This window comes from Microtus ochrogaster, unplaced genomic scaffold (assembly GCF_000317375.1).
Source record: "Microtus ochrogaster isolate Prairie Vole_2 unplaced genomic scaffold, MicOch1.0 UNK66, whole genome shotgun sequence".
In the NCBI taxonomy this organism is placed as follows: Eukaryota; Metazoa; Chordata; class Mammalia; order Rodentia; family Cricetidae; genus Microtus; species Microtus ochrogaster.
The window spans coordinates 766,091-775,883 of record NW_004949164.1 but is presented as its reverse complement, the minus strand read 5'-3'; the positions used below and the strand labels follow the sequence as shown (position 1 = coordinate 775,883).

General features: G+C 44.3%; 1 protein-coding gene across 6 annotated transcripts in view; it reads right to left on the bottom strand.

Moving 5' to 3' along the window:
* Elmo1 (engulfment and cell motility 1) overlaps window positions 1-9,793 on the bottom strand; it is a 532,260-nt gene that overhangs the window by 81,985 nt on the left and 440,482 nt on the right. The window lies entirely within an intron of this gene.

Sequence of the window (9,793 nt, the reverse complement as noted above, 5' to 3'; positions counted from 1 at the left end):
GGTTGCTGGGAATTGAACTCAGGACCTTTGGAAGAGCAGGCAGTGCTCTTAACCTCTGAGCCATCTCTCAGCCCCCTTCAGTTGTCTTTGTCATAAAGCATTTGGCCCCTCATTTGGTCCCCAGGGTAACTAAAGGCAGGAAGGAAGCTTGGTGGATGCACCTTCATTTCGTGCATCACCTTTACTTGGGTCAGACTCCTCCTAGACTGTATACCCAAAGAGTGTCCATGGAGGACCTGGGGACCCTGACCCCTTCTAAGTCCTTTAAAGCTGAAGGCACAAAGAAAAGAGCCTTAAACCTGAGGTTCCCTGAGATCCCAGAAACAGCAAAGCTTCATAGGACAAACCAGTACCCAAAGATTCGTCCCCTCCTCTCCCCCTCCCCGTTCCCTCCCTTCCTCCTTTATGGTGGCACGGTCCAGGAAATTGAACTTAGGGCCTCAAGCACTCTGCCACTTAGCTCCATTCTTACCACTAAACGTTTCTATAATGGTGAGGCCCACATCCTCAGGCAGAAATAATAGTTTTGTGTTAATGATCATATTTCATCAATAATCATATTGATTCCCCAGAGTGAGGACAGTGGTAGTGACTTCTTGGGACCTGAGATAGCAATCAACCAGACCCTCCTTTGGCTGAGACTGACTAATGAGATGTCCCTGTCCCAAAGAAAATTTCTTCCTCTATTTCAACCTAAAGTTCATGCTACTTGCCTGAATATAAAGGCGGGGTCATTGTACCTCTTTTTCTGCATCTATTTCCTGTGTTCCACACTGGCTAAAGGTCTCTTCTCTGTTCTTCACCATCACCCATTTCTTTAGTTGGTATGGTGAAAGCCGTGGCCAAGCTGAGATCATCTGTGAGTACTGAAGCTGGCAATTTTGCCTTGAAACAAGCTGACTACAGGAAGCACGAAATCAACCATCCTCCCATCCTCCCATCCTCCCATCCTCCCATCCTCCCATCCTCCCTCCCTCCCTCCCTCCCTCTCTCCCTCCCTCCCTCCTTCCCTCCCACTTCCCTCCTTTCCTTCATCTTCTTAACAGAGTAGAAGCCCATAAAAGTGAACGTCCTTGAAAACCTTGTGGGTTTTGCAATTCTCCTCTAGTGGTTACTAGAAAATGCCTCAGATAGCCAAAGACCAAAGCAATTCTAAAGGAAGCACCTGGAAAAAGTTTAACTCTTGTTGGAGCCAAAAGCCAGGCTGTGCTCTAGCTGTGAGCTGGGGGAGCTGCCCCCTCCTCCACATTGGGTGTGAAGGTGTAAGGGCAGACAGGCTGCACAGGCTCTGTTCTGAGGAGCCCAGCCTTGCTCTGGAGGACCTTACACAGCACTCAGCTGCTGCATATCCTGCCTCAGGAGTTGCAGTTACTCCTCTCAGATCCAAACGACCCAAGAAGGAGAGCCCCTCTTTCTTCATGTCACCTCTCCTGGAGTGCCAGCCTATCTGATGTCCTGAGCAAATGGTCTCATGGTTCTCTGGGAAATGTCTATGCTAGGGAGATCCTCCAGGCAGGGGCATCTCCTAATTCTTTCTCATACCCCAGTGATTCTGCATTTCACACTGCGATCTTGTTGGGAAACACAACCAAGGGTTTGGATAATCAAGTCTCTAATAAGCTGTCACTGTGAAACTACTGCCCCAGTCATTTGAAGTGACTGGTCATTCTAATACAGGATGAGGTGGTGACACACAGAAGAAAAAAAAAAAAAGTCAAAAGCCATCTCTGTGAAGGTCAGAGGACACTTAGCAGCTGCATGCTTTTGCAAAGATGTGGCTGGTTCCCGGAATCTTGTGGATTTCATCTGTATGCTGAGCACTGCTGCTGTTGGTGACTGGCCCTCTTCCTTTCTTGGAGAACACTTAAGTCCTGGAGTCAGAGTGGTGCCAACCCTTCAACCCCCATCTGCCATCTAGATGTAGACTGAACTGGTCTGCCTGTTCCTTTTCCTTTGATGGTATTTGTGTTTGATGTGTGAGTGAGTGTGCACAAATCTAGGTGAAGAAGACGTGAGGGTTGACTGGGTGATGCCATGAAAGCTCTTGCTCCTTCTGGATCCTGCGGTAGTCCATCGGGTGGGGGCGGGGTGGTATGGAAGTGCCCCACACTGCTTCCTAGCAGCGGGGTGATAAATCTGCAGCAAGGGAAGCACACTGCTAGCTGCAGGCCCTGAATCACAGCAGTGCTGAAGTCTACCCAGGATTGTATTAACACCCAAGTCCATCCTATTTTTGGCTTCTGCTTAATTAGCAAACGGGTATTTTTTTCTAGTTACAGACCACGTATTTTCTGTTAGTTGTAAATGGAGGCGCACGACATGACAATTACACCTGTTGTGATTTTGGTGAATGAAAAATTAACAATGAATTGCAGGCTGTGTGTGTTTAGCATAGGACTGAGCAAAAAGCAAACAACAGGACGTTTCTTCTTCTCACTAAAGTTTCTTTTTCTGGGCTTCATGACCTGACCTCAGCTGCGGGATCCTCCAGGGAATGTATCAAGGTTTTTCCCAGACTCTGGCATTACAAATGTTAGCATCATTCAGTAGAAGTCTTGAGGACTTGAAAGTTCTGAGGCCAGAGAGCAGAACTGGTCACTGCAGATATAAGTGGCGAAGAGGAAGTCTCCTGACTATTTCAAAAACAGTGTCACATTCAAGGTGCTGGGGTCTAGGAGTCCTATGACTCTTTTGCAGAATATTACTCTACTCATACAAGGTGTTAAAGTTTTGGGTTTTTAATGCAGTTCTGATCCTTGGCCCCAGCACCCTCAAGATCAAGGACTGCCAAAGGCTGCTAACAATTCGTCAAAAGTTCCGAGGAGGCCAGGAAAGACTTCCTGTTAGGGTGCAGAGGCCCTGTGGCCTTGCAGGCTCTGTGACTTTACACTTCTAGCTTCCAGACCGTGCAATGATACATGGTAAGCCACCTGTTATTTTAAGCCACCTCCCTCCTCCCCATCCTCCACCCCCTTGGTACTCCGTCACAGCAGTCCTAGAAAACCACCCCAAGTGCCAACTCAGAAACAATGCAATGAAACCTGGTGCCAAGCAGACAATTTAAACTGTGTGTCTTTATAGACATATTTAAAACTGCTACCAGGTGTCCTACCAGCGGCAATTTTGTGCCAGCCTGCTAAGGGGTCCAAGATTTCCTCTCCAATACACGCTGTGTGCATTGTTTAAAACACTCATCGTCTAAGTATCCTTTCTGCAGCTAAACACAGCTCCTACGGATCGTGGTGTTACTCTCTCTGCTGCGGGAGCAGATTAGATGCACACCTGTTGTTCTCTGAGGCACTCTTTGGGTTCCATGGAATCCAAGCTGGGAAATACTTTCTTGAGGGACACAAATAATGGGTGCCTATCACCACATTCAAGAATGCAGGAGGGATTCTCGTAATTTAGCTGACTTGCTTGAGTAAGAAACAGACACAATTCTTTCTGTAAAATGTGTCGCCTGATGCCCAAGCTGACACTCCAAGCGAACGTCAAGCTTCGGGCTTGTCCCACACTTCTGCTCCCGCCAGCTGTGATGTGATTCTTAGGAGTGTCTGTTGTCAAACGGGATTCTGACAGTTACACTTGTTGTTGTAATTATGTAACTTTGATTGCATGTTATATACAACGAGGAAATATGAATATGAAAGGGAAAAGCTCTTACTTGGATGAGCTTGCATGCCGTCAAAGGCGAGAGGGAAACAAGCTGCAGAAACCAAACCAAAACCATGACTGAACCAGCAATAGGTGGGTCAATCACAGACAATTAGAAGATTCAGTATCTAGATTGTGCTGGAAATGTTCTAAACATTGGATTTCATGAAAGAAAGGAAGGGAGGGAGGAAGGGGAAGAAAGAGGGAAGGAAGGAGGGAGGAAGAGAGAGAGAAGGAAGGAAGGAAGGAAAAAGAGAAAGCAAATCTCCTAAACTAAAAATAACACATGCCATTTTAAGCAAAGTTTGATAGAATTTATAAACAATAATTAGGAAACCTAAGAAATGCCTTGGCCCCACTAAACAAACAAACAAACAACAACCTTGTGACTGAATGTATATGCTTATATGCTTTGCATTCAAACCAATTATTTAAAAACGTCACAATCCACGACCATTGTTCTGTGTTGAATATTGTTTGTTCCCTCTAAAACGTGTGCTGAAAATCAAATGATTTTAGTAGTTGGGAGTGCCTTGAGGGGTAGTTAGGTTTCCAGGGATTAAACCCTTCCTTGTATGTGGTCTCACTTCAAGTCCTGCAGTAGCTGCTTAGAGAGTAGGTTGTAATGACCTAAATCGTTTTCTGATTCCTACCATGTTATAAGATAATGTGGCATCTGCTTTGGGCTTCCCAGCCTCTAGGAGTGTGATGGTCCCAAATTCTTTCTTGCCAAGTGTTAGGTGACCAAGAATGTTGGTCAGCTTTTGACTAATGAGCTGCAGGACTAAGATGAATGGACTCTCCCGCAGTTACTTCATTTCAGGCACTGTTCCTGAATAGGCAAGTGCCACATTTTATGCCTGCAGTCAAGAGTGGCAAGTTCCATGAGAGAGAGGATTCCTGTGCTGATCAGTTTCTGTCTCCTTGAAACAAACCGGAATGGTTTGGGAAGAGAGAACCTCTATGGGAAAAAAAAATGCCTCCATCAGACTGGCCTGTGGTCAAATGTATCGGATGGGGCATATTTTTGATTAATAATTGATGTCAGAGGGCTCAACCTATTGTGGGTGGTGCCATAGCTGAGCAGGTGATCCTAGTCCACATAAGAAAGCAGGTTGAGTAAGCCATGGAGAGGAAGCCAGGAATAGGTTCTTATCATTGGTCTCTGCTTCAGTTCCTGACCTGTCTTCCCTTCATGGCAGGCTCTAAGATGTAACGAAAAATAAATCCTTTCCTCCGTCAGCTGCTTTCAGTCATGATGTTTATCATACAGCAGCAAGCTAGGACAGGGCTTAATTGTTTAGTTCAGTGACGTTACTTATAAAAATTCTGAGTCAAAACATCACAGACATTTTAGGGATGCAAACATGCAATTATTTATCTATGTCATGAAATATAGGAAAGCCACAAATCATCTTCTTAGGAATATAAGTGTATATTTTGACACTCCTCAGGCAGGAATTCCTGAAGGCTGTTTTGCCTGTTGATAACGTCTACGGAGCGGCCCCTATTCCAACTTCTATACTGGTTTGATTTCACTCACAGTGAAAAGATCCATTTTCTGGATATTTCGGGGTGAGGTGGTAAGCGAAACATCTTGGCAGCCCTATACCATCATGCAGAGAGCCCCGTGTGTATTTAGAATGCAGGGACTCCACCCTTCACAGGAGATCTCTCCATTCTCAGAACACACCCAAGAAAGACATTGTAGCAAGAATTCATTCTTCTGACTTTGCTGTTTCTGAGATCTGGAGCCTGGAGAACCAAATGGCTGGCCTGTGGTATCTGACTTAGCAATAGCTCAAAATTCATGTTTCACTTGCCACTATGCTACGTTTTCAACCAGGAGCAAACTAGGAACAAGAATCAAAATAGTAAATGTCTTCACCGCCCACCTTATCCTTAGAGCTGACGTATGCCCAATAACACTAGCTGGCTTCACTTCTTGATTCTAGGATGGTTACAGACAGAATCACAAGTGTGGACCATCAAGCCTCTGTAAATGGGAAGAATCTGGAGTGGCATGTGTTGTTGGCATCCTTGCAACCCCATCAGCAGCTGGGCAAGTTGAGAGCAAACAGAACATCATCTCCCAGTTTGGAGGCTGTGCTCCCTGGAGGGACTTTCTAAACAAGAACACTGCCTAAATTGGCAATTAACCCAAGCTTAACAAGGGTTCAGAGTCACAGTCATTAGATATGGTGAAACAACCTTAGACAAGGAGGCCCAGGAAAGCAGTCCACAACCAGACCACCTGGGAGAAGTGATTGGCGTATGGCTGGCTTAGAGTGTTGACTACGATAAGATTTATGAAGAGTGGAGAACCTTTGAGTTCCTCTGAAGACACACTTAGGGATCCTTTATTTGGAGGAGCATAATTTCTTGATTGGATGGAAAGCTGGGTGAATCAATGCCAGTTTGGAATACTGGTTTTGATACTTAGCAAGCTATTATTTTAGTTTGATAATGTCTCTGTTTCCTTAGAAAGCTAGGAGAAGGAATACCTACTTCAACGCATTGTTGTGGATGAACTAATAATTCAAAATAACTAGCACAACGGTGCTGAATAAATACCGAGTTAATAATACCAATAATAATGGGAAATGAAATACAAGAAGCTCACTGACAGGTGATGCATCTGAATAGCTAGACACCATGCGAGTTTCCAGCTCATGCCAAGGTCTGTACTAGGCACTGTGGAATCCCATAACGTGGGTTTCTTTATCATATGCACATAATAATATGGTAGAAAATTATAAATGCACAAGGGCAGAGAGGTACATTAAAATATAGTAAGTGGTCAGAAGGGGAAAAAAACAATCCCCTTTTTCTTTTGCTGAGTGTGTGATGGAGAGCAGTGCTGCGGATTGGATTCACGGCCTTGCATACTCTAGGCAAGGGTTCTCTCTCTAGACACCCCCACCCATGCTGAGCATAGCTTCTACGTTTGTACTAGCACAGGAGTCAGAGTTGAGAGGAGTTATGTTAGAATTTCTAACCTACATTTTCCAGAGAAGGTTCTGCACTATACCAAGCTACAACACGCTGAGAAAGGGGATTGGGGAGGAAAGAACATTATAATCAGAACTTCTGAGACATCCTCTTCTGGAGGCTTACTATGCATATCATCAAAATACATAAGTCATATCCATTCAACTTCTTAAACTTAGCACATCACAGTGGCCTTATGAAATGTTTGTCCTTTAACAGGTTAAGAGCTGTTAAATGAATGATTCACTTTCCAGTTCACCTTGAAGATTGATGCCTTGATAACTGGCTCCACACTGATCAAAACATAAAGCCAAACCCAAAACCTTCCCAGCAGTCTTAACATCCAGAAGAATTCATTTGCTCTTGGCGTCAGTCTAGTGACTACTTCTGGGTAAATGATCAAAAATGAGCTTCCTCTGGATTACTAGAACTTTACATTTAGAAGAAACTACCCACTCTCCCAAAAGATCCTCCTGGTTTCTGTGAGAACACTCTAAGAAGGGTCTCATGCCTCTCTTTTCATAGATAGCCCTTTCGAAACTCATCAAGATAAGCCAACCTTCCTAAGACCACACAGCGCAGGAGTTGAATTCTTTTTGCTAAGCTTCCCTGTTCACCCCAGCCCAGCTGTCTTGAGACATAATCATGTTAGTAAATCATCATCATGACTGGTTCCAGAAAGCAACAGCTTGGGCACAAAGGTAAGTCAGCATCAATGTGCAATTGACATCACAAACCAATGACTAGTCACCATTGCAACGACAGGCACATGAAGCTGTTTTCTTCCATTGTGAAGGTACAGTATCTCAAAGCACCCACTTGTTAAGTCAGAGTCTACACAGTGGCTCGTGACCTGCTGGACACTGAACAAAGAGCTGCAGAGGCCACCGAGTCTGACTCACCATGGAGCCCCCTCCTCTCTGAGACAATATAGAAGGAAAATCCTCTTATACCGCAAAGAGTAGCATGTGACTTCTAAGAGTGTCTCAACTTTATCTGGAGAAAACAAAATGATTTTCCTGGAGCATGTCAACAAAGCTTAAAATAGAATTGTGACATAATTACAAGTGACAACCCTTGACATGTGGAAAGACGCAAAGCTGTGTTCTTTGTCTCAGGAGACAGGTGGGGGAAGCTGCTGGCCTCTGAGGAAGCTTACAACACAGCATGTGGATGGTAGGTGAGGTCCTCTCACTCACCTGAAGGATAGTGAGGTACAGCATCCCCTAGGAGCACCTGAGAAGGAAATTCAAGATCCACAGGTGTTCTCTGGGTACCAGTGCACTGGGCCCCGTGCCAGCCTGCTGCCACTTTGAGGACTGTAGATTTTACATTTACAGGAAGCAGGTTGAGACAAACGGCATGATTTCATCCAGCTGAGGGAAGCCCTCACTTCGATGATGGGTTCACTATTGCTTCAGCCCAGAGGAATAGGAACTTGAGATCACACGAGACCTTGCACGCTAATTAAGAGATATAATTCTCCCATCAGGAAATGTTTTTGCTTTTGTGGAAAAACTCTCCAGGCCCACAGATCACTTTGTGACAAAAGGAAGGCAGAATTCAGGAAAATCAGCAGCCATTACAGTGATCTTAGGAAGGAGACAAGAAGACATGGGGGACAAAAGGACAAAAGGTGGTCATTACAGGAGGCCGCTAATCGGCTTAGTTCAGGATGATTAAATTAGGGTTAAAGATGACTAATGAGAAACCTGCTCAGATAGTACCTGGCCCACAGTAGATACTGGATAAAAAACAAGAGCCTCCTGAGTCTTCCTGCAACAGAACCATCATGACCAATTACCTTGCCTTCAGAGTAGCAGCAAGCTGTGGGGAGCCCAGTGCAGCGGGACCCAGACAGATGTGACCTGTGGAACCTGGATTTCCAACTCAGGTGCCCCTGGGCACCACTTTCCCTCACTGTATTTGAGCTCTGGCTTCCTCATCTGTATCAGAGGGTCACTATAACTGCCTGCAGTGCCTCGGGGAACCTAAGCATACAAAGAAGATGGAAGAAAGTTACCAAAGTTATTGCTAGGCTTTGAATATTTATGTTTGTCCAAATTCCTATGTGAGAACTTAATTCCCATAGTATTAAGGGAGCCTTTAGTCTCACTGTAATTATAGGGATATTTGCATTTACAAGAACGAGTCAGAAGTGTGCCCTAGTCCACTGGCCCTGCCATCCCTTATGCCATGTGAGGCTGTATGTAGCAAGAGGCATCATATTGGACAAGGAAAGCTAAGTCTTGAGGAGACACCAGACTTGCTGTTGAACTTTGTAGTCTCTAGAACTTTGAGAAATACATTTCTGGTTCTTATTAACTACCCAGACTGTGGAATTCTATTTTCGGAGTAGAAACTAAGCCAGTTATTCCATCATGTGCATTCTTTGTCATGAGAGGTACTGAGGTTTTCACCAAACCTCTCTTCTATTTGTAAATACAAAAGTGTTGTATAAACTCAGTCTTCCTTCCCCATCCCTTCTCATAGGTTCTGCCTTAGCTACGGTACTGGGTGTAGCACAAGGCTAATGGGTGTCCTCTTCCCATCTGTATCTTGATCTTCATGCTAAGCAGACTATTGCTTAATTGGTTGTATAACCAATTTTCATTCATTGATTTTTACCAATTTGAATGGATTTGGAATTCTATTTCTACCCTAGGACCCAGAACATGACTAAAGTGCAATTACTCTATATAAAACTTAGAGCAAATAACTGGAATATTTGCTTACCATCTTGAATAACTGAAGTACTTGAGCTTCAGTTAAACAGCTCAACCACATCTTATTCAATAAACACGGATAATACTTCGGTTTTCAGAATATCATGCACTCATTTTCTTCTACAATTTAAGAACTTATTTTTATACCTGCAGACATTAATCGCTAGTCTGCCTAGTGTAACTCATCTTGTCCTCTCTTCTGGGTCCTCAAGGGCTTCTTCTTGGCTATGTGTGGAGCCAGCACAAGGTTCCCTCTTAGGGAAGAAAGTAATATTGCACATAATACTTTATGAACATGATAATATTTGTGATTCCACAATTTTCAAATGATCAAGAAGCTGCTTAGGAAGAATGAGAGTTAAAGTCTGTAGTGGAGAAGAAGGGGCTGAGGGCAGGGCATTCTCAGTGCCACCTGACATAGT